The sequence below is a fragment of the Macrotis lagotis genome, chromosome X (assembly GCF_037893015.1).
Source record: "Macrotis lagotis isolate mMagLag1 chromosome X, bilby.v1.9.chrom.fasta, whole genome shotgun sequence".
NCBI classification, from domain to species: domain Eukaryota; kingdom Metazoa; phylum Chordata; class Mammalia; order Peramelemorphia; family Peramelidae; genus Macrotis; species Macrotis lagotis.
Genome location: NC_133666.1, coordinates 532,460,968 through 532,487,560, shown reverse-complemented (window position 1 = coordinate 532,487,560; position 26,593 = coordinate 532,460,968). Strand labels below are relative to the sequence as shown.

The 26,593-nt window shown below is 36.0% G+C and overlaps 1 pseudogene; it reads right to left on the bottom strand.

Annotated features, from left to right (window-relative positions):
- Positions 1-8,970: 8,970 nt before the first annotated feature.
- LOC141501581 (DNA polymerase epsilon subunit 3 pseudogene) lies at positions 8,971-9,824 on the bottom strand (annotated as a pseudogene).
- Positions 9,825-26,593: the final 16,769 nt, after the last annotated feature.

Here is a 26,593-nt window from a genome sequence, read left to right as displayed (position 1 = left end):
GTTTGCCTCAGTTTTCTCTTATGTAAAATGAGCTGGAGAAGAAAATGGCAAACCACTTATATCTTTTTCAAGAAAACTCCAAATGGGGTCACAAAGTATTTGATATAACTGAACAAAAACAAAAAAAGTAATTCTACAAATTGAATTTGCTCTGACTATTGGAATTGCTAATTGTATTATAATAATAATTGTATCTTTTGTAGTAATGATAACTAGTATTTATATAGTACTCTAATGTTTAAAAAGCACTTGACATTTTAATATATTTCATCCCCACAATAATTTTGAAGTAGGTAGTATTATGCCAATTTTACAGATAAGAAAAACTGAGACAGAAAGATAGTAAATAGGGGGCAGAGACAAGATTGTGGCATGAGGGAAGGATTTCCCAGAAGCTCTCTTCCAAAATATTTCAAAAACCTTAAAATTATTACTCTAACTAAATTTTAGAGAGGCAGAACCCACAAAAAGATCCAGTAAAACAATTCTCCAGTCCAAGGTAACTTTAAGTTCTATGGGAAGGTTCTCTTTCACCTGGATCAGAAGGCAAGGCATTGCAGCCAGGGCCATGCCACACTGAATTAATGAGCTCCTTTCTCAGGAACAGCCCAAGGGGTGCTTGGCTCCCTGGGGGCACCAACTCATGCAGCAGAAACAGTATCCAGACTTCCCAACCCAGGATCATAAAAATACAATTTGGAAGATCAGTGCAGAAAACTTTCAGACTGAGGATAGAGCCCAGGCTAGCCTGGCCCTCAGCACAGCCCCTGTCTAGAAACAGAAGCAGGCCTATGGAGCCACCCAGCAGGGAACCCCCCAGAAACTGCTTGCAGAGGGCTCAGCCCACAGAAGGTAAGGGGGTCAGGGGAGACTGTTGAGGCCTCTCTGTTATCCCTGTGTTTTGTCCATATTCAGATCTTGGTCACAGTCTGGGCCCCCCATTGACATAGAGCAGGAACTCTCCTCATAGCACCAGGACACAGAGGAATGCTTGTGGTCAAACACAAACCAGAGCACAGTCCAGAAAGAAGTCAGAGCCTTTTATAAGACATTGAAGGAACTGAGTTCCTTGTAGGGGTGCCCCAATAACACTCAAAAGCTTGGGAAGTAACTCAAAACCATGGCAGAGGCTGGAGAATTGAGTAAACAGGAAAAAAAAAAAGAATCTGACCATAGATAATCATCGCTTTGGTCCCACAGAGGATCAAAACACAAACTCAGAAGATGACAAAATCAAAGCTTCTGTATCCAAAGCCTCCAAGAAAAATACAATTTGGTCTCAGTCTGTGAAAGAGCTCAAAAAAGATTTTTAAAAATCAAGCAAGGTAGGTAGAGGAAAAAATTGGGAAAAGAAATGAGAGCAATGCAGGAAAAATATGAAAACCAAGTCAGTAGCTTGGTGAAGGAAATACAAAAAATTGCCAATGAAAACATGTTAAAAACCAGTTTAGGTCAAATGGAAAAAGCAGTCCAAAAAGTTAATGAGGAGAATAATACTTTAAAAATAGATGGAAAAGGAGATAAAAAGCTCTCTGAAGAAAATAGCTACTTCAAATGTAGAATAGAACTAAAAGAAGCTGATGACTTTGCAAGAAATCAAGAAACAATAAAACAATACCAAAAGAATAAAAAATGAGAAGAAAATGTGCAATATCTTATTAGAAAAACAACTGACCTGGAAAACAGATTCAGAAGAGGCAATTTAAAAATTATTGGGCTACTTGAAAGCCATGATCAGGAAAAGAGCCTTGACTACATTTTAAAAGAATTTCTATAGGAAAATTGCCCTGATGTCCTAAAAGCAAAAGGTAAATTAGAAATTGAGGGAACCCATCCATCTCCTCCTGAAAGAGATCCCAAAAAAATAACTCCCAAGAATGTTATAACCAAATTCCAGAACTCCCAAATCAAAGAGAAAATATTACAATCAGCCAGAAAGAAACAATTCAAATTTTATGGCAATACAGTGCCACAGGATTACATAGAATTTAGCAGCAACTACATTAAGGACTTGTAGAGTTTTGAATATAATATTTCAGAAGACAAAAGAGCTTGGAATGCAGCTGAGAATCTACCACCAGGCAAAACTGAACATCCTCTTTCAGGGGAAAAGATGGACGTTCAATGAAATAGGGTAATTTTAAACTTTCCTGTTGAAACAACCATAGCTGTACAGAAAGTATGATCTCCAAGTATAGAACTCAGGTAAAGTAGAGAGTGGGTGGACAGGAAGGGCAAATTTAATGATGTTGGACTGCTTGTGTTCCTGCATGGAAAGACAAAACTGATAACTCATATGAACCATCTCAATTGATAGAGCAGTTAGGAAGAGCATATTTAGACAAGGCACAGGAGAGAGCTGAATATGAAGGTATAATATTATTATTATAAAGATGGAGTCAATGGGTGAAAAAGGAATGTACTGGGAAAAGGTGAAAGTAGAAGTTAGAATGGGCTAAGATATTTCACGTAAAAGAGTCAAGAAAAAGCTTTTGCAATAGAGTGGAAGGGGGGGAAGGTGAGGGGGAATGAATAAGCCTTCATTCTCATAGGAAATGGCTCAGAGAGGAAACAATATACACATTTAATAAGGTATAGAAATCTCTTACCCTAGAAGAAAAAGGAGAAGAAGGAGATGAGAGAAAGGGGACGGGGCAAGGGGCAAGGGAGGGGGGTGTAGGTGAGAGAAGAGAGGGATGATCATGGGAGAGTGTAGCCAGATACAACACAATTTTTTTGTATTTTTACAAGGTGGTGGAATTGGGTGACTTGCCTGGAACCACATGGCTAGATGGAAAAGGAGATAAAAAAGCTCCCTGAAGAAAACAACTACTTCAAATGTAGAATAGAATTAAAGGAAGCCTATGACTTTGTGAGAAATCAAGAAACAAAACAATACCAAAAGAATAAAAAATGAGAAGAAAATGTAAAATATCTCATTAGAAAAACAACTGACCTGGAAAACAGATTCAAGAGAGACAATTTAAAAATTATTGGGCTACTTGAAAGTCATGATCAGGAAAAGAGCTTGATTGGTTATTGGGTGTCTGGAATGAGATTTGGGCTTGGGTTCTCCTAGCTCTAGGGCTTGTGCTCTACACTTTTGAGGATGGATTAAGTGAAAGGAGAGAGATAATAGAATAAATAGGAGTGACGAGGAATGAATGGAGGGAAATGCAGTCAACAATAGCAACTGTGAGAAAAAATGTGGAAGCAACTTCTCTAATGGATTTATGATTAAAAAATTGCAATCCACCCCAAAAAGAGAGCAGATGCTATCTGAACAGAGACTGAAAGAACATTTTTTTTCTGTTTTGTACACTTTATTTTGCATGAAGATTTTGTATTTTTGTTGGAGGGAAGGGGGGACTATGCTTACTCTTACTACAAGAAAGACTATTTAGTAATGTGTAAATAAAAAATATAGAAATACAATAATCCTTGCCCAGAGTCAAAGAACTATTAAGTATATGAGCAGATTTTGAAAATAGTTCTTCATGATTCCAAGTTTAGTGTTCTTACTCATATTACCTATCTACTCATAGTTCTAGACAAGTAATTTAGAAAGATTATCATTTAACTAATTTCATGTTGTGACACTTGTAGGCAAAAGGCTGCTGAGAAAAGAAATCATGTTGAATTATTTTTTTTCTACCTATCATTTTTTGTAATGTTTTGAATTTTACCCACCAAACTCCCTTCCCTCCCCTTATACCCTCCTATAGAAGGCAGTCTGAGAATCTTTACATTGTTTTCATGCTGTACATTTTGAATGTGTTGAGAGGAAAATTATACACTTGAGAAAAAAATAAAATATAAGAGATAACAAAATTATATAGTACATAAGACAACTTTTTTTAAAAAAAATTGAAGGTCTTTGTTTAAACTCCACAGTTCTTTCTTTGGATTTGGATGATATTCTCCATCACAAATACCCTAAAATTGTCCCCGATTATTGCACTGATGAAATGAGCAAGTCCATTAAGGTTGATCACTACCCCCATATTGCTGTTATGGTATAGTGTTCTTCTGGTTCTGCTCATCTCACTCAGCATCACTTCATGAAAGATTTTCCAGGCTTCTCTGAATTCCCATCCTTCCTGGTTTCTAATAGAACAATAGTGTTCTATTAGACCATAACACATATACCACAATTTGTTCAGCCATTCCCCATTTGATGGACATTCACTCGATTTCCAATTCTTTGCCACCACAGAGCTACTATGATTTTTGTACAAGTGATGTTTTTACCCTTTTTCATGATCTCTTCAGGGTATATACCCAGTAGTGGTATTGTTGGAATCAAAAACTAGGCACATTTTTATTGTCCTTTGGCCTTAATTACAAATTGTTCTCCAGAAAGGTTGGATCAGTTCATAGTTCCACCAACAAGTGTTCCAGATTTCCCACATCCCTTCCAACATTGATCATTGTCCTTTCCGGTCATATTGACCAATCTGAGAGGTGTGAGGTAGTATCTCAGAGATGCTTTAATTTTTATTTCTCTAATCAGAAAGTATTTAGAGCAATTTTTCATATTAATATGAATAGTTTTGATTTCCTCATCTGTAAATTGCCTTCGTATATCCTTTAACCATTTGTCAATTGGGAAATGGCTTGTTCTTTTTTTATAAATTTGACTCAGTCCTCTATATATTTTAGAAATGAGTCCTTTATCAGAAATACTAGTTTAGGTAGAATTGTAATTTTTATTATATTAGCTCAGCATATACATGAGCAATTGATATTTTCCCATTTATTCAAATCTGATTTTATTTGTGTAAGAAGTGTTTTACAGTTGTTTTTAAAGTTTTTTTGTTTTTCAAGTTTTTAAGAGTTTCTGAGTCTGCCTTGGCAGGTAGACTCCCAAGTATTTTATATTGTCTAAAGTTACTTTAAATGGGATTTCTCTTTCTATATCTTGCTAGTAATATATAGTAGTAATATATAGAAGTATTGAAGATTTATGTAGGTTTATTTTATATTCTGTGACTTTGCTAAAGTTGTTAATTGTGATTTTTAGGACTCTAGGTATACCATCATGTTATCTGCAAAGAGTGAGAGTTTTGTTTCTTCTTTCCCAATTCTAGTTCCTCCAATTTCTTTTTCTTCTCTTATTGTTGAAGTTAACATTACTTTTTTTTTTTAGGTTTGTTGCAAAGCAGTGGAGTTAAGTGTCTTGCCCAAGGCCACACAGCTAGGTAATTATTATGTATCTGAGGCCGAATTTCAACTCAGGTACTCCTGACGCCAGGACTGGTGCTCTATCTACTGCACCACCTAGCTGCCCTGAAGTTAACATTTCTAATACAATATTGAATAGTACTAGTAATAACAGGCATCCTTTTTTCACCCCTGATGTTATTGATAATGCCTCTAACTTATCCCCATTGCACATTATGCTTGTTGGTGGTTTCAGATAGATACTGCCTATCATTCTATGGAACAATCCATTTATTCACATACTCTCTAGTGTTTTTAGTAGGAATGGGTACTGTATTTGGTAAAGGCTTTTTCAGCATCTATTAAGATAATCATATGATTTCTGTCAGGTTTGTTATTGATATAGTCAATTGTATTAACAGTTTTCCTAATATTGAACCAACCCTGCATTCTTGGAATAAAACCTGCTTGGTCATAGTGTATTATCCTAGTGTTAATTTTCTGTAATCACTTTGCTAAGATTTTATTTAAGATTTTTGTATCTCTATTCATTGGGGAAATTGGTCTATAATTTTATTTCTCTGTTTAGTTATCAGCACCATATTGATGACATAGAAGGAGTTAGACAAAGTTCCGTCTTCACCTATTTTTTCAAAGAGTTTATATAAAGTTGAAACCAATCGTTCTTTAAATATTTAATTCACTTGTGAATCCCTCTGGTCCTGGAGTTTTTTTCTTAGGGAGTTCAATAATGGCTTGTTGAATTTCTTTTTCTGAGATAGGGTTATTTAGATATTTAATTTCCTCTTCATTTAACCTGGGGAACTTATATTTTTGTAAATATTTGTCCATTTTACTTAGATTATCAAATTTGGTACACAGTTGGGCAAAATAATTCCAATTTATTACTTTAATTTCCTCCTCAGTGGTGGTGTGTTCACATTTTTCATTTATGATACTACCAATTTGATTTTCTTTTTTCTTTTTTTAAATCAAATTAACCAAAGGCTTAATCAATTTTATTGGGTTTTTTTTTTCATAAAACCAACTCTTGGTTTTATTTATTAGTTCAATAATTTTCTTGCTTTCAATTTTATTAATTTCTCATTTAATTTTTAGAATTTCTAATTTGGTATTCAATTGGGGTTTTTAATTTGTTGTTTCTCTACTTCTTTTAGCTGCATGCTTAGTTCATTGATTTCCTCATTCTCTATTTTATTCATGTAAACATTTAAAGATATAATATATCCCATAACAACTGCCTTAGCTATATCCCATAAGTTTTGATATGTTGTCTCATTATTGTCATTATCTAGGATGAACTCATTAATTCTATCTATAATTTGTTGCTTGATCCACTCATTCTTTAAAATGTGGTTATTTAGTTTCCAATTAGTTTTAGGTATACCTCTCCATTGCCCATTATTGTACATGATTTTTATTGCATTATGATCTGAGAAAGAAGTATTCACTATTTCTGCCTTTCTGCATTTGCTTATAAGGTTTTACACCCTAGTAGATGGTCAATTTTTGTGTGAGTGCCATATACTGTCTTCTGTAACTCATTCACCTTCTCTAAGAATTTGAATGTTACACCATTTGGTACATACATATTTAGTATTGCAATTGATTCACTGTCTATGGTACTTTTAGGAGGATATAATTTCCTTCCTTATCTCTTTTAATTAGATCTATTTTTGCAGCTGCTTTGTCTGAGATAAGGATTACTAGCCCTGCCTTTTTAACTTCAACTGAAGCAAAATATATTTTGCTCCAACCTTTTACCTTTACTCTATATGTATCTCTCTGTTTCATATGATTTTCTTATAAGCAGCATATTGTAGGATTCTGGTTTTTAATCCACTCTGCTATTCACTTATATGGGAGGGTTCCTCCATTCACATTCAAAGTTATAATTACTAACTATTTATTGCCCTCCATGCTATCTTCTCTCTGTTTGTATTTTCCCCTTTTTTCACTTTATCCATATTTCCCAGAATTTTGCTTCTGAATACCACCTCCTTCAATGTGCTTGCTCCTTGTATCCAACCCCCTCCCCTTTCTTTCCCCCTTTCCCTTTGCCCCTTCTTCCTTCCCTTCCTTCTGTTAGTTCTTCTTTTCCTCCCCCCACCCCACTTTCCTTTCTCCTCTTAATACTTGAAAGGCAAGATAAGGTTCTTAACTTAACTGAGTGTGCATATGTTAATCCTTCTTTGAGCCAGATCTGATGAGAGTAAGATTCAGGCAGTTCTCACCTCCTCCCTTCTTCTCAAGAGTTATGAGAATCTTTCTCCCAGGTAGGGATATAGCCAGTTTCATCTTATTGGCTAGCAGGGTTTTTTCCCCCCTTTTTTAACTTTTCATGTGTCTCTGGAGTCTCCTGCTTGAAGTTCAAATTTTCTATTTAGCTCTGGTGTTTTCATCAGGAAATGTTGGAAGTTTCTTATTTCATTACATGTCCATTTTTCCCCTGGAAGGGAAGGTTCAGTTTTGCCAGATAGTGAATTTTTGGATGCATTCCAACCTCCCTTGCTCTTCAGAATATCACATTCTTGGCCCTTCAGTCCCATAATGTTGTTGCAGCCAGGTCCTGTGTTATTCCTCCTGAAACTCCTTGGTATCTAAATTGTTTCTTTCTGGCTGCTTGCAGGATTTTCTCTTTTATCTGATTGTTCTGGAATTTGACCACAATATTCCTTGGTGTTTTCATTTTGGGATCCCTTTCAGAAGGGGATCAATGTATTCTTTCAATAACTATTTTATCCCAGAAATATTTTTTTACAATTTTAATAACACTTTTTTATTTATTACAAATCATCACCCCCCCAAATATAAAGTGAGAGTCTTCCCCCATTTGTCAACAAACTTGTTCTTATAATCCATTAATGAATGAATGGTAACAGACTATATTTGTTAACCTGTCATACTCTGGTTGGAGTGGGGCCACTATTAGTATTTTATACACCAAAAAAATTAAGACTAGGGAGAGAAGTTGGCAAGAGTTTTTACTCTTAATATTCAAGATAGTTCTTAACAGAGGGACTGAATATGTTCAATGTGAGAGGTCCCCTCTAGGTGTAAACAAGAGTCTTTTTTGCCAAGGGGACAAAGTTCTTCTGGGAGCTTCCAACTTTCAGAAATATTCACTTAACTTGAACACAAAGTACTTGGGAGCAAATGGAAGGGGAGCCTAATAAAAGATGAAGGCCCTATTCAAAACCAGAAGGGTGATTTACTAGAATTATATTCCTAAGCATTATTAGATTTCATTAACAGTTGTTCTATTAAGCTGTCTTTAAAAGACAAGAGTCAGAACTCTGGGATTGAAAGAAAAACTTTACATTTTTTAAATTAAGCTGAACTGAAGGTCATAAGTTAGGGAAGCAAAGAACAGTCTGGATAAAATGACTCTAATACCTAGAGGAAATGATTTTTGGAGCTTGACATTTGTTAAATAAACAAGCCAAAGACTAACAACAAGATGAGACACTTGTGAGGTTCAAACCAAAAGGGACTGTGTAGAAAGTCTGTTTTCAAACTTTTGCTCAGTAGGCATGGGAAGAGGAAGAGAATTTTGAGGTGAAATGCATACTTTACATCAGACCCAATCAATACTCCACTAATATAGGGAAGTACAAACCTCAAAGTATATTAAAAAAAAGAAGTACTAAGTAGAGTATGGCAAATGGAACCAAGCTCCAAACTCAGCAAGAGAAAATAATCAGTTATCAATCACATAAAGCAGAACTTTGACGAAAGTTACTTTCAAAGGGAAAAGACTTTCATTCTTTACCCTGATTACTCTTTCAATGAGATATAATCAATCTATCACAGGCTACTCAGGCTGAGTTCAAATCTCCAATTTTCAGCGGCCTCTACAGTCACTAAATAATAGATAACATGAAATTTGGGTCATAAAACAGGAAGTGAAATATAGGAATCTTGTACATATTTCCCCATTAAAAATCTGATTAAATGGAAATTCATAACCTACCTTGTCAAAAGATCACAATTTATGGATTATGCAAAACAAAATTGGAAAGTTCTCTTTAGACATCTGGTTTGAGGATTATTCAGTAAGTTCTTAAGTCCTCATATATGAACATTCTTAGTTGAGGAAAAGGCCACAGAATTCTCTTTCAAACAGTACATTAGAGGCAATAGGGTCGAATCCAAAGTTTCTTCTCATCTGACTTGCCAATTCTCTCCATGAAGTTCAATTGTAAACCTCTTCTTCATCATTCTGCTCCTCCTCTTCCATTCTTTCATCATCCTCGTCGTTATCATCTTCCCTGCTCTTGTCTTGCTCTTCAGAATCTGTTCTTTTGTCTTTATCCTTCTTCTTTTGCTCAGAAGCTTCCTTTTTACCTTTCTGTTCTCGCCTATATGCATCTAGTGCTTCTTTCAAAGGGGAAATGAATCACTGAAATTCCATCTCTTCCATTGCTGATAGTACATCACCAGCATTTAGGGTCTTCCGTTTTCCTTTCATTGCAAAGTTGTTTGCACAGGAGGTGGCGTAGAGCATGAACACGCTGGCGGCCCGAGAGATGGCGCTTCGGGCCTCTTTGGAAATGTTGACGCCATCGGTGGAGAGCCTCCTTGATGATCCTGGTGATGACGGCATTGGGAAGGTTCAGGTCCTCCAGTCTTTCTGCCATGGCCGCCTCACCCCTGGCCTCCCCGGGGGAGCCACAATAATGGCAGCGCCCATGGCCTCCCGGGCAGGGCAGCGGTTGCGCTCAGACTGGCGCCAGTGGCATCTCTCGCTAAAGGAGCCACCCCAGCATCCGTCTATCCCAGAAATATTAATACTGGATCTATATCTTGAAGAATTGGAAATTGAGTGCATGTCCATCAACTGGGGAATAGCTGAATAAATTGTGATATCTGTATGTTATGGAACACTATTAGAAACCAGGAGGGATTGGAATTTAGAGAAGCCTGGAGGGATTTGCATGAACTGATGCTGAGAGAGATGAGCAGAACCAGAAGAACATCATACACCATAACAGCAACATGGAGTTGATCAACCTTAATGGACTTGCTCATTTCATAAGTCCAACAATCAGGGACAATTTGGGGGTATCTGAAAAGGAGAATACCATATGTCCAGAGAAAGAATTGTGGAATTTGAACACAAACCAAAGACTATTACCTTTAATCTAAAAAAAAGTTAGCTTATTATGAAATCTTGCTATCTCTTTTATTTTATTTTTTTCTTAAAGATATGATTTCTCTCTCAACACATTCAATTTCAATCAATGTATAGCATGGAAACAATGTAAAGATGAACAGACTGCCTTCTGTGGGAGATGGGGAAGGAAGTGAGATCTGGGGAAAAATTGTAAAATTCAAAAATAAATAAACAAATTTATTTTAAAGAATAACTATTTTACCCTCTGGTTTCATGATATCAGGGCAATTTTTGATCACTAAATCCTGAAATATTGATCCAGGCTTTTTTTTATCCTTAATGTTTTCAAGAAGCCCAATGATTCTTAAGTTGTCTCTTCTGGATCTATTCTCTAGATCAGTGGTTTTGCCAATGAGATATTTTTCTTTTTCTTCTATTTTTTGATTTTTTGGTTTTGTTCAACAGATTCTTGTTGTCTCATGAAGTCATAAATTTCCACAGATTCCATTCTTTTTTTTTAGGTTTTTGCAAGGCAAATGGGGTTAAGTGGCTTGCCCAAGGCCACACAGCTAGGTAATTATTAAGTGTCTGAGACCGGATTTGAACCCAGGTACTCGTGACTCGAGGGCCGGTGCTTTATCCACTGCACCACCTAGCTGCCCCTCCATTCTTTTTTTTAAAGAAGAATTGTCTTCATTTACCTTTTGCAACTCCTTTTCCAATTGGTCAATTATATATTTTTTCTAGGTTTTTGTAAGACAAATGGGGTTAAGTGGCTTTCCCAAGGACACACAGCTAGGTAATTATTGAGTGTCTGAGGCCGGATTTGAATTCAAGTACTCCCTGACTCCAGGGCTGATGCTCTATCCACCCCAGTCAATTACATTTTTGAAGTTTTCCATTTGCCCAATTGTGGTTTTGAGAAAATTATTTTCTTTTTGTACTTGTCCAATTGTATTTTCAAAGTATTTGTTTTCTTGTTGCAAGATCTTAATTTTCTCTTGCATATCATGCTGAATTATTAATAATAGCTATCTTATCTGTTTGAATTTCCTAGATATTATCTGTCTTTTATTTTTCAAGGGTCAACAGAGATCCAGTGATCTTATTGTTGTTTAATGGTTTTTAATTGTGTTTCATTATTCTTGACCCCATTAGGGTTTTCTTGGCAGAGATACTGGAGTGGTTTGCATTTCCTTCTCCAGTTCATCTTACAGATAAATAAACTGAGGGAGAGCTGAATGATTTGTTTGACCAGGATCACTCAGAGAGTATTTGAGTTCAGATATGAACTCGGGAAAAGTTCTAGCACTCTATCCAACGTGTCATCTAGCTGTCCATGACCTAACATGGCACAAGAAGCATAGTTTTAAAGAAAGAGAGGGAGAGAGAGAGAGAGAGAGAGAGAGAGAGAGAGATAAATAGAAGGACAGAGACAGAGATAGAGAGCAGTGACACAGTAGAAAGAGCACTTTCCCTCTGGGTCTCAGCTTTTCTTATCTGCTCAGGCTCGTTGATCTCTAAGATCCTTTCACAGTTCTAAATAATCCCATAATTTAGGGTTATCCAAAATAAGAAAAAAGTTTCCCGAAAAGACTTAATTTAGTAGGAGCTATTGAGGTTAATACCAAATAAATGTCTCGGGAAGGAAATGGAGTAAGGTGAAGGTTTCTTTTATATGGGAGTAAAAAATATGCAGTGTATTGTGCCAATTATGCTGAGAGTCCTGAATGCAGACTGGAAGCAGATTAAAATATAATTGGGGGACAGCCAGGTGGCTTAGTGGGAAGAGTGCCAGTTCTGGAGTCAGGAGGACCTGAATTCAAATTGAACCATAGATACTTACTTGATATTTACTAGCTGTGTGACCTTGGGCAAGTCATTTAACTCCATTGCCTCACAAATACCAAAAACAAAACAAAACAAAAAACTGTAATTAGGAATAATTTAACAAAATAAAAATACAATGAAACTTAGATAATATTAACATATGGTTTTCTAAGTCAACATGTGGTCAGAAGGGATCCTTATGTATAATGAAATGACCTTTTCTATTTGATTTTGATACCACTAATAAAGACCAAAACCTAGTATATTATCAATTTTTGAATCAACATTTTTAGAAGTAGAAATGGTAGGGCAAAGCTTATATGAATTGCTAGGCAAGGCAAGGGAGAAGCATTTGTTTAGCTAGTGATTAATCAGATATAGTCTTTCACAATTAATTTATGAATAGAAGCAAGTTTAAACCCAAATTGGGTTAGTAAACCAAACAGAGTAGTTCCCTGGGTCAAAGTTATTCTTAGACAAAGACAGAGAAGACTACTACTTCCCAGATGTAATATCAAGTGTCACCTGCCCCAGATATATCTCAGGCAGCTAACAGGACAGCACATCACAAAAGATTTCCAAAACAACAGACAAAGTACAGTGCCATACAAACAGACCTATGAGGAAAGTCACCCCAGGTTTCCTCAGAGTTCTATTGCTTTGGCACCAAGTCCCATTTGATTCTTTCTCTACCACAGACTCATGAAATCTCCAAGTTGTAAGGTACCTCAAAAGATATCTAATCAAACTTGTATTTTTTCCAGTCTATAACACCTTGACTTTCCCCTTTATATCTTCTCCAATGTTAATGTCCTTCTTAAAACTAATCCCAGAACCAGCACAATAATATTACTAATACCCTCTCTTGCTCATGGACACTAATCCTCTCTTGATTCAATCTAAAACCCAGTTATCTCTTTTGATAGCTATATCATACTAATAATATTGAGCTTATGATACATTTTAATCTGCAGATCTTTTTCAGACATATATTATCTAATGTATATTCTTCAACTTTTATTTGTGAAATTAAATTTGTAACCCAATAATATGGATTTAGCAATCTTCTCTTTTTTGCAAATTAGGATATTTATTCAGTGATCTCAAAAAGATCACTGAAGGTAGCCCAGCAATCCTATCTGCCAGGTTTTTTTTCAGTACCTTTGGATACAATTTGTTTGGAAATGGTAAATTCATCAAGGACAGCTGGGTGCTCTCCTATCATCTCATTACTTTAGTTTGGGTTTTAACTGCCTATTGCCTATTTTTATTCATCTTTTCCTGTCCAAATATCATTCTCCTTGGCAGAGAAAATAGAAGAAAAATTGGAATTAAGTAGTTCTATCTTGGATCTGTCATCTGTTATCATTGTCCTATAACTCCAAGCTGTGGTCCTACCTCTTCTCTTTCCTTGTCCCAAAAATATGTTTCAAAGAATCAATCATTCAGTGAATTAAAAAAGAATGTGCAAGGTATTGTCTTACGAGATGGTGATACAAATAAAATAAATGAAGCAATATCTACCTGCAAGGAATTCTAATTCCAATAGAAGAAATAATGCAGATATAAATAGTGTATACAAGATAAATATAAAGAGGAAAATATAGTCAGAGCAGTTTGGGTTATAAACTATATGTAGACAATGATCAAACTTTACCTTGAAGATAGAGAGGAATTTTTTGAAGTGGAAGAAAGAGGAAGAAAATTCAAGGCAGGAATAATAGCCAGCACAGAGACATAGGCATGGGAAATATGATTAGTTGGGCTGGCACTGAAGAAAGGATCAAATGAAATAATAATTGTAAAGTACTTAACAGATATCTGGTAAATACGGTTGTTATTATTCAGTCTTTGCAGTCACATTTCACTCTTTGTGATCCCATTTGGGGTTTTCTTATAAAGATATTTCAAAGTATCTCCTCTATATTTCCTTCTCCAGTTCATTTTACAGATGAGGAAACTAAAGCAAATAGGATTAAGTGCCATACCCAGGGTCACACAGATTATAAGTGTCTGTGACTGGATCTAATTCAGGTCTTCCTGACTCCAGGCCTAGTATTCTATCCTCTGGTAAGGACTATATACTTAAGCTATCATTATTATTGGATTGCAAAATGTAGGAGGGAGAGTGATACCAAGTAAATTAGGAAAGATATATTGGAGGAGTCAGCTAGGTGTCACAGTGTATATGGAGTACCAGTCAAAAGGACCCAAGTTCAAATTAGACCTCAGACACTGGATATTTACTAGTTATGTGACCTTAGGAAAGTCACTTAACCCTATTGTGCCACAAAAACAAACAAACAAACAAACAAACAAAATAGCTTGGGACAGGGTTATAACAGGTTTTGAAAGCTAAATAGGTTGGTTTTATTGTCTTAACAAGAATTATCTCTGAAATACCAGTCTTAACAATATCAAATAAGCAAGTGAGTTTAGTCTTTTTGTTCCCAATGGAGCCATGATGCTCCCTATGATCATGAATTACTTTTATAAATATTCATTAGCCATTCCTTAAATCATAACTGCTAGAATAATGCTCCTGTTTTACAGGAGAGATGCTTGTTAGCTTCTTTTTTTCATGATGCCATTTCAATAAATGACTTTGGTTTGAGATGATTTTGTCTTTGGAAGACTGGAAGAAGAGGATACATCAGAAGTTGAGAACTGAAGTTTTAGAGACATAGACCTCTAGAATAATGTGAACTGGAAGCCCTAACCTCCAGCTTCCTTTCAAGATAATTCTGCAAGGAGTCCAACAAGTGAGGATTAGCTGGTGGGGTATCACAAATGTCTAATGAATGGTTATGAAAGTATCATTGTCTAGTAAATGATGTATTAGACTAGAAATTAAATGACCTAGGCTTTAATTCCATTTTTGCTATTAATTAGTTGTGTAATGAGCCCCTTATACTCTTTGAGTTTCCATTTCTCATCATAAAATGTGGATAATATCTATCCTAACCTGACTCAAAGATGCATTAGGAGAATCAAGGGAAAAATTTCTATAAGCTGCCACAAATATAAGGTGCTATTATTAAAATATGGTTGCACCTAGTCTGTGTTATAAACAATATTTACCAAAAGGCTAGCAAGGATTAACAAACTGAGCAAATCAGATACCTCTTGAAAGTTTCATCCACCCAGTTTTTGATTTAGTATGGTGATATCTTCTCCACAGTGACTCAGAGGTGGCTGTTAACATGGAGAGCAATCAGGGCAGTCACAGAGAAACTATCTTGAAAAGAAGCCAGAGGGCAGGGCTACCTGCAAATCACTGTCCACAAATGCAAGTATCAAAAAGATGATGTGTTTCAAATTTAGAAAACTTAATTTGATCCTTTATTATCTGCCTCAGTATGTTATTGTTGTAACCTGACCTTGCATCTTGTTTCTCACTATCATCTCCCTCCATGGGATTTTGAGCATCTTGATCTTAATTTTACTTAAGTTCTAGACACCATTTTCTTTCTCTTTTCCTTTCTCTCTGTGGCTTGAATCTCAGGCCCTGAACTTGACTTTTTTACATAATGCTCCTAACCCCTACCTCAGGCAAGACCTTTCCAGCTATACCATTCTTCTATTTCTCCAAACTGGGAAAGTTTCTATCTCACCAACCTGAAGCCAAAAATTAGACTCAACCATGGTCTCAACAAAAGCTGAGGCAGATTAAAACAGTATAATCATAATCACTTAAGATCTGGGGTTAGAAGGAAAGAGAAGTTCCTCACTACTGTTGCACTTATGGAATAAGTATCAATTATTTGTGTTTGCTATCAGGAAAAAAGAAACTCCTTACCTAAAAGAATAAATAGAGCAAGATTCTTAACCTTTTCAGTGTCAAGAACCCCCTTTGAAAGCATAGTAAAGTCTATGGACCCTTTTTCAGAATGATGATTTTAAATGCATAAAATAAAATACATGTGATGACAAAGGACACTAGCTATATTGAAATACAATTATCAAAATACTTTTAAAGCATATGCATGGAACCTAGATATAAAATCCTAGGTAAGGTGATGGTTTCTGAGAAGTCTGATAATTGGAGATAATTAAGTGACTGGTCTATTTAGGAGGAAAGAAAAGCTCAGAGATGATTTCAATCTTGACTTTTAAAAACTTCTAATGCTAAAATCAAAGATATCAAAGAAAAGGGGAAAGAAGCTATTTGTACAAAAATATCTATAACAACTTTTTTGTGTTGACTAAGAATTAAAAATTAAAGGGATGTTCATCAATTGAGCAATGGCTGAACAAATTACAGCATTATGATTGTAATGGAACACTATTGTGCTATAAGAAATGATGAACAGGATGGGTTCAGGAAAACTTATACAAATTGATGTAAAATTAAGTGAGCCAAAACCATCATAAACAGTAATAGCAATATAGTAAGGATGATCACATGTAAAAGCCTTCGCCTCTCTGATTAATACAATGATCTAAGACTAATCCAAAGGAACCATGATGAAAGATGCTATCCACTTGCAGAGAAAGAGAACTAGTGGATTCTAAATACAGATTGAAGCATATAATGTTTAACTATTTTTCTTGTAGGTTTTTTAGGAGAGGGGGGTCTATGTCTTCTTTTGCATCACAGCTCATATGAGAATAGTTTGCCTTAAAAAAGAGAGGGGGAGAGAGAGAGAGAGAGAGAGAGAGAGAGAGAGAGAGAGAGAGAGAGAGAGAGGTTAAATACCATCTAATCATGGAATCTGAGAATGGGAAGACCATCTAGTCTAACTCATTCAAGAAAGAGGCCCTCACTAGAACATTCCTGACAAATCCTCATTCAGTCTCCATTTGAAGTACTCTGAGGGCAGGGCAGGGATCATGAAACACAACCTCTCTAGAAAATTCTTTGCACTTTGGGCAAGTTCATATTGTTGGGAAGTGTTTCCTGACATCAAGTCTACAAAAATCTCTACAACTTCCATTGTTCCTGGTCTTGCCTCTAGGACTAAACAGGCAAGTCTAATCACCTCTCTCAATGACATTCCTCCAAATACATGAACACATAACTATTTTGGCCCCCCAACCAAACCCCCTACCCCTACTCTAAGTCTTTTTTTTTTCCAGGCTACATATACTTCAGCCAATCCTCATACAATATGGTCTCAAGGACCTTTATTATCCCAGCTTATCAATATCCTCTTAAACTATGGTACCTAGATGTGAACACAAAACTCCAGATGAAGTTTAGAAAATGGCACAGTAGAGAGTGACTAACTTCCCTATTCCTAAAAGCTATTCCTAATGCAGTCCATAATTTTTATTGGTTGCCACATCACACTGTTAATTCATACTGAGCTTGGAGCCCACTAAAATTTCCAGATCTTTTCCCAGAACTGCTGTCTGTCTATACACCCTTCTTCCTCCTTTTGTAAAATTGATTTTTTTGTGTCCAAGTGTAAGACTTTATATTTATACCTATTGTATTTCATCTAATGAGGGTGAGTCTAATAATAGATTCATCTCAATGTTTTTTTCCAAGAAGACTCTTTCGGGTGCTGACTGTCATCTACTATATTAGTTATCCTTCCCAACATTCTGTTCTCTGCAAAGCTGACAAGTGTACAATCTATACCTTAATCCAAGACAGTGATAAAAATTTATTAGATTGATAGAGTGGTTAAAATGTTTAAACTGAAGTCAAGAATATCTGAGTTAAAATCCCACCTCTATGAACATTTTGCTGCCTGGTTTCCTCATTTTTTAAAAAATGAGAAGGTTGGACTAGATGGTCTCTAAATCTTCTATCTCTAAAATTATAATCCTGTCATCATATGCTAAATGGCACAGGGACAAGTATAGATGCTCAGTGTGGATTCAGGAAAACCTGAGGTCAAATCTAGCCTTAGACTATGAGACATTGAGCAAATTATTTAACCTCCATCTGCCTCAGTTTCCTCAACTATAAAAATAGAGGTAATGATAGCTCTTACCACACAGGATTGTTAGAAGAATCAACTGGGTCTTAACATAGAGTAGGCACTATATGAATACTAGTATTTTCATTCATTATTCATTCACTAGAAACTTCCTGTTATAGTGATGTTGAATTAACTACTCTTTGAATCTTGTAGGTTCTGAGTCTATATAATTGTATGATCATCTTCCGGCCAAGATGGCAGAGAGAAGACGGGCACAGTTCTAAAGTCTCCTGATCTCTTCCCCGTCTATCACATGAAACAAACCTCTTAAAAGAAATCCGAACCAGGAAACCCAGAAAGAAAAGTCAGGAGAGGAAAATCTACCTCAGGATTTGTCTCCCACAGCAGCCTTGGCTGAGTACTGGCAGGTGAGTCTGAGCTCCCAGGGAAGATCAGCCAGACCAACAGCTGAATCGGAACCAGGAGTCTGAGGGCCCGAGAGCCAGACCTGCTGGATCAGCGGTGGGGCTGGACAAAGGGGGCTTGGGTCCGTGGGGAAGCAGAGGTGCTGGTGTTGGTGCTGTCCCCCTGGCTTCAGGGAGAGGTCTGGTGCAGGACAGCTGCGGACACCATCCCTGGGCTCCTCAGGTCTGAGAAACTCTGAGCCCACGCCTCCATTGCACTGAGGCCTCCTCCAAAACAAATGCAAATTATTTCCGCCTCAGGCCCAGGTGTGTGAGCAAAAGAACCAGCCCAGCTGAGGAATCACCTCAGGCCAGGGTAAAGCCCACCATTGATTGAAGGCAAAAGAATTCAATAACTCCTATTCCCTCCCTCAAGCAAAGGGAGAAGGCCTTGAAACCAAGGTCACAGACACCCCAGAGAGGGCAACCAGCACCTCCTACTGGCCAGCCAGAGAAACTGCACTCAGTAAAGCTTTTAGAGATCCCAAGCCCAGGTGAACCAGCCCCCCCCAAAATCAAGGTCTTAGCATAATGAAGAAGGGTGAGCGGAAAGGTGGATCCATAGAAAAATTCCTGGAAGGGAGGAGAATCTGAGAAGAATACAATCTGGTCTCCAGCACAGAAAGACTTCCTTGAAGAAATAAGGAAGGAGTTTAAAAATCAACTGGAAAATTTGGGGGAGACAATTAATACCTTGCAACAAGAAAACAAAACCTTAGAAAGTATAATTGGACAAACACAAAAGGAGAATAAATATCTCAGATCATCAATTGGACAATTACAAAATGAGAATAATTCTCTCAGATCCTCAAATGAGCAAATGCAAAAAGAAATTAATTCTCTCAAAACCTCAATTGGTCAAATGGAAAGCTCTTTCAAAAGTAGAATTGACCAATTGCAAAAGGTTAATGAAGAAAACTCCTCCCCCAAAAAAATAATGGAGTCTACAGAAACTAATGACTCCACGAGACAGCAAGAGTCAGTTAAACAAAAATCAAAAAATAGAAAAAATAGAAGCAATTGTGAAATACCTCATCAACAAAACCACTGACTTCGAGAATAGATCGAGGAGGGGCAACCTGAAAATTATAGGACTTCCTGAAAACATTGAAGAGAAAAAAAGCCTGGACTTAATATTACAGGATCTAGTGATGGAAAACTGCCCTGACATCATGGAATCAGGGGGCAAAGTAGTTATTGAAAGAATACATCGATCCCCACCAGAAAAAAGATCCTAAAAGGAAAACACCAAGGAATGTTGTGGCCAAACTCCAGAACTATCAGATAAAAGAGAAAATCCTGCAAGCAGCCAGAAAGAAACAATTTAAATATCAAGGAGCCACAGTAAGGTTCACACAGGACCTGGCTGCATCAACTTTAAGGGATCGAAGGGCCTGGAACAAGATATTTCAAAGAGCACGGGAGCTTGGAATGCAGCCAAGAATCTACTTTCCTGCAAAGCTGAGCCTTCTCTTCTAGGGAAAAAGATGGACATTTAACGAAATGGAAGAATTCCAAAAATTTCTGATGAAAAGACCAGAGCTAAACAGAAAATTTGGATATCAAACAGGAGATTCAAGAGACACATGAAAAGGTAAAAAAAGGGGGGGGGGTAAAAGGAAAAAAATGCAATCCAGCAAGTTGAAACTGGCTATATCCCAGCATGGGGGGGGGGGGGGTAGAGACTCTTATAAATCCTGAGAAATGTAACTCTAACAGAGAGAATATACCTAGCCAGAAATGATGGACATACCTGACCTATCCATGAGACTGATATCTAATGGGATGTAACTGGCTTTAACTCCACTGGGGAGAAAGACTCTAATAACTCTCAGGAATTTGGACTCTGTTCAACAGAATATATATTGAACTAGAAGGGACAGACACTCAGAATTTTCTATGACTTAGATAGAATGATCTAAAAAAAAATACACTACCTCCCTAAAAAGGGGGACAGGAAAGAGACAGGAGGAGGGAGGGGATTGAATGGGACAAATCTCATTACACTAAGAGGTACAAAAAACCTATGGTAATAGAGGGGAAAAAGGGAGTAGAGGAGAAACACCTGAACCTTCTTCTCATCAGACTTGGCTTAAAGTCAACCTACACATACTCAGTTAACTTATAAAACATCTAACCTTTCAAAAAGTAAAAGGGGAAAGGGGGAGGGGGGACAGAGAAAGGGAAGGGAAGTGGAGGAAATAAGGGGAAATAACAAAAGGAAGGGAAGGGAACAGGGAAAGGGGAAAGAAAGGGGAGGGTGTGATATAGGAGGGCAAACACACTGAAGGGGGTGGTATTCAAAAACAAAATACTGGGGAATATGGATAAAAGGGGGGGAAAGGGGGAAAAATACAAACAGATGGAAGATAGCAGAGGGCAGTAAAGAATTAGTAATCATAACCTTGAATGTGAATGGGATGAACTCTCCCTTAAAACGTAAGCAAATAGCAGAGTGGATTAAAAACCAGAATCCTACAATATGCTGCTTACAAGAAACTCATTTGAAGCAGAGAGATACATATAGAGTAAAGGTAAAAGGTTGGAGCAAAATATATTTTGCTTCAGCTGAAGTAAAAAAAGCAGGGGTAGCAATCCTTATCTCAGACAAAGCAGAAGTAAAAATAGATGGCATTAAAAGAGATAAGGAAGGAAATTTTATCCTCATAAAAGGTACCACAGACAATAAAGTCATTTCAATATTGAATATATATGCACCCAATGGGACAGCACCCAAATTCTTAGAGGAGAAGCTAAAAGAATTATAGGAAGACATAGACAGCAAAACTCTACTAGTAGGAGACCTCAACCTCCCACTATCAGATCTAGATAAATCAAATCATAAAACAAACAAGAAAGAAATTAGGGAAGTAAATAGATTGTTAGAAAAATTAGATATGGTAGACTTATGGAGGAAACTGAATGGGGATAGGAAGGAATATACCTTTTTCTCTGAAGTACATGGAACTTATACAAAAATTGACCATGTACTAGGATATAAAAACCTAATGATCAACTACAGAAAGGCAGAAATAGTGAATACATCTTTCTCAGATCACAATGCAATAAAAGTCATATGCAATACTGGGCCAAGGAGATATAGACCCAGAGCAAATTGGAAACTGAATAACCTCATCTTAAAAAATGAGTGGACCAAAAAACAAATTATAGAAAGAATTAACCATTTTATCCTAGATAATGATAATAATGAAACAACATACCAAAACCTATGGGATTCATTCAAAGCAACTCTCAGGGGATATATTATAGCTCTAAATGCTTATATGAATAAATTGGAGAAAGAGGAAATCAATGAACTAAACATGCAACTAAAAAAATTAGAGAAAGAACAAATCAAAAATCCCCAAATACCAAATTAGAAGTTTTAAAAATCAAAGGAGAAATTAATAAAATTGAAAGCAAAAAATCTATTAAATTAATAAATAAAACCAAAAGTTGGTATTATGAAAAAAACAATAAAATTGATAAACCTCTGGTCAATTTGATTCAAAAAAAGAAAAAAGAAAACCAAATTGCTAGTGTTATAAATGAAAAAGGTGAACTCACCACCAATGAGGAAGAAATTAAAGTAATAATTCGAAATTATTTTGTCCAACTTTATGCCAATAAATTTGATAATCTAAGTGAAATGGATGAATATTTACAAAAATATAAGTTACCCAGGTTAAATGAAGAAGAGATCAAATACCTGAACAACCCTATCTCAGAAAAAGAAATTCAACAAGCCATTAGTGAACTCCCTAAAAAAAAAATCTCCAGGGCCTGATGGATTCACAAGTGAATTCTACCAAACATTTAAGGAACAATTGGTTCCAATCCTATATAAACTCTTTGGAAAAATAGGGAAAGATGGAACTCTGCCTAACTCTTTCTATGAAACCAATATGGTACTGCTACCTAAACCAGGAAGAGTTAAAACAGAGAAAGAAAATTATAGACCTATTTCCTTGATGAATATAGATGCAAAAATCCTAAATAAAATCTTAGCAAAACGACTACAACAAATCATCACTAGGATAATACATTATGATCAAGTAGGATTTATTCCAGGAATGCAGGGTTGGTTCAATATTAGGAAAACTGTTAATATACTCAATTATATCAATAACAAACCTATCAGAAACCACATGATCATATCAATAGATGCTGAAAAAGCTTTTGACAAAATACAGCATCCATTCCTATTAAAAACACTAGAGAGTGTAGGAATAAATGGACTGTTCCTTAAAATAATTAGCAGTATCTATCTGAAACCATCAACAAGCATTATACTCAATGGGAAGAGGCTAGAGGCATTCCCAATAAGATCAGGGGTTAAACAAGGGTGCCCATTATCACCACTACTATTCAATATTGTATTAGAAATGTTAGCATCAGCAATTAGAGAAGAAAAAGAAATTAAAGGAATTAGAATTGGGAAGGAAGAGACAAAACTCTCACTATTCGCAGATGACATGATGGTCTACCTAGAGAATACCAAGAAATCATCTAAAAAACTACTGGAAACAATTAGCAATTTTAGCAAAGTTGCAGGTTATAAAATAAACCCCCATAAATCCTCAACATTTCTATATATGTCTAGCAAGAAACAGCAGAAAGAGCTAGAAAGAGAAATCCCATTCAAAGTAACCTCAGACAGTGTAAAATACTTGGGAGTCTATTTGCCAAGACAGACTCAGAATCTTTTTGAAAACAATTATAAAACACTTCTCACACAAATTAAATCAGATTTAAATAACTTGGCAAATATCAACTGCTCATGGATAGGTAGAGCTAATATAATAAAAATGACAATTCTACCAAAACTAAACTATCTGTTTAGTGCCCTACTAATCAAAATTCCAAAAAATTACTTTGATGAGCTAGAAAAAATTGTAAGTAAATTCATATGCAGAAATAAAAAGTCAAGAATTGCCAGGAGCTTAATGAAAAAAAATGCAAATGAAGGTGGCTTAGCACTACCCGATCTAAAATTATATTATAAAGCATCAGTCATCAAAACTGTTTGGTATTGGCTAAGAAATAGAGTAGTGGACTAGTGGAATAGACTAGGTGTAAAAGCATGAGAGGATTATAGTAATCTGCTGTTTGATAAACCCAAAGAGTCAGGCCATTGGGATAAAAACTCCCTCTTTGATAAAAATTGCTGGGATAATTGGAAGTTAGTATGGAAGAAACTTAGATTAGACCAACACCTCACACCCTTTACCAAGATAAGATCCAAATGGTTACAGGACATAGACATAAAAAACAATACTATAAGCAAATTAGAAGATCAAGGACTAGTCTACCCATCAGATCTATGGAAAGGGGAACAGTTTATGACTAAGGAAGAGTTGGAGAACATCACTAAAAACCAATTAGATGATTTCAATTACATTAAATTAAAAATTTTTGCACAGATAAAACCAATGTAATCAAGATCAAAAGAAAAGTAGTAAATTGGGAAACAATCTTTACAACTAATGATTCTGACAAAGGACTCATTTCTAAAATATACAGAGAACTGAGTCATATTTTTAAAACAAAAAGCCATTCCCCAATTGACAAATGGTCAAAGGATATGCAAAGGCAATTTACAGATGAGGAGATCAAAACAATCCATAGCCATATGAAAAAATGCTCTAAATCATTAATTATTAGAGAAATGCAAATTAAAGCTTTGCTGAGGTACCACCTCACACCTCTCAGATTGGCCAGTATGACCAGGAAGGATAATGATCATTGTTGGAAGGGATGTGGGAAATCTGGGACACTATTACACTGTTGGTGGAGCTGTGAACTCATCCAACCCTTCTGGAGAGCTATTTGGAACTATGCCCAAAGGGCAACAAAAGTGTGCATACCACTATTGGGTCTATATCCTGAAGAGATGAGGAAAAAGGGTAAAAACATTACTTGTACAAAAATATTTATAGCAGCCCTGTTTGTAGTGGCAAAGAATTGGAAATCCAGTAAATGTCCTTCAATTGGGGAATGGTTTAGCAAACTGTGGTATATGTATGTCATAGAACACTATTGTTCTAGTAGAAACCAGGAGGGACGGGATTTCAGGGAAACCTGGAGGGATTTGCATGAACTGATGCTGGGTGAGATGAGCAGAACCAGAAAAACGCTGTACACCCTAACAGCAACATGGGAGTGATGTTCAACCATGAAGGACTTGCTCATTCCATCAGCGCAACAATTGGGAACAATTTTTGGCTGTCTGCAAAGGAGAGTACCATCTGTTTCCAGATAAGGAGCTGTGGAGTTTGAACAAAGTACAAGGACTATTCCCTTTAATTCGGGAAAAAAAAAACCCAGATGTCTTATGGTTTGATCTGGTTACCTCTGAGAATTATGTTCTCTTTAAGGATATGATTTCTCTCTCATCACACCCAATTTGGATGGAGGTACAACATGGAAACAAAGTAAATACTGATGGAGTGCTATCTGTGGGGTGGGGGTGGGGGGAGGGAAGCAAGATTGGGGGGAAACTGTAAAACTCAAATAATATCTTTAATAAAAATTAAAAAAAAGAAAAAAAGAATTGTATGATCATTATCTAATCTAGATCTCTGCATGATTTTCACAAGAACAATATGAAATCCTTCCCTAAAAATCTAAGTAAATTGCCTCCATAGCATTTACTTTAACTAGTAATTTAGTAATCCAGTCAAAAGAAGAAATAAGGTTAGTCTGGCATTATCGCTTTTTGATGTACTTGAGATGACGCCTTATTATTCATTAGTCATCCCTTGAAAGATCAATTCTAAAATTTTTCCAGAAATCAAAATCAAACTCTATGCTTTGTAGGCTGTGTCTTCTGTCCTTTTTTCTAAAATTGTGACATTTGCTCTTTTCCAGGCTTGCAGTATTTCTTCTTTTATTCTTATTTTATTTTATTTTATTTTTTCAATTACATTTAAAGATAGTTTTTCAGCATTCTTCTTTTTGTAAGCCTTTGAGTTCTGCATTTTTCTATCATCCTTCCTTCCTTCCCCCTCCCATCATAGTGAGTAATCCAATACAGTTTATACATGTGTAATCATGTTTAACATATTTCCATATTAGTTATGTTGTGAAAGAAGAATCAATACTAAAGGAAAAAAGAATAAGAAAAAGAAAACTACATAAAACAAGTATTAAAAAGTGAAAATAGTATGCTTTGGTCTGCATTCAAACTTGATAGTTTTTTTCTCTTTAGGTTAATGGCATTTTCCAACTGAGTCTTTAGAATTATCCTTAATCACAAAACTGCTGAGAAGAGCTAAGTCCTTCATAGTTAATCATCGCTCCCTATCAGTCCAAACCTGCACTATTTCTTCTGTTTTCCATGATCTTTCAATAGTAATTAAGCAATCACATCTTCTCATCCTTTTAAGACCTAAGAATATAGTTCTTCTGAGCCAGGTGAATTGAATTCATTGAAGGCAAGTAAATGCTCTCTTACTATTTCCTTCTTTACTTGGAAATCAAGTCTATACTCTTCATTTTTTCACAGATTTCAAGCATAAAAATCATCCTGCTTGTCAGAGAAAATAGATAAGATTTAAACAGCTCTTCCTTCTCACAGTCATCAGTTATCTTCATCTCATCACTGTAAACAAAAGACCTAAATTCCTTCTTTGATCCTCCTTTTTCACTCTAACAAAAAAAAATATCTAAAATACACTTTTGCTTCCCTTTGCTTTTCTCTGAAACTTCAACTCTTTCTGAGTTTCTAACCCTGTCTTTACCTTACTGGCACTCTTATATTTACCTCTTCTAATTATCTTCTGTTTCCTGGCCTTGTTTCTTTCTTCCCTAAATTTGTTTTAAAATCTCAGTTGTTTGATAAAGTTCTCTGTGATTCTACATTGAACTCTTTAGAGAAATCCCATTTTTCCTCTTTGTTGGAATTGTTACTTTTTATGTGTTCAAAGGGCAAAGAGGTAGGATAGAGCACTGAGGTAGGAACCAGGAAGACTTGTCTTTCTGAGTTAAAATTGGACCTCAGACATTTGGTAGCTGTCTGACCCTGGATAAGTCATTTAATCATGTTTGCTTCCATTTTCTCATCTGTAAAATGAGCTGGAGATGAAAATGGTAATTATTCCAATCTCTTTGACAAGAAAACATCA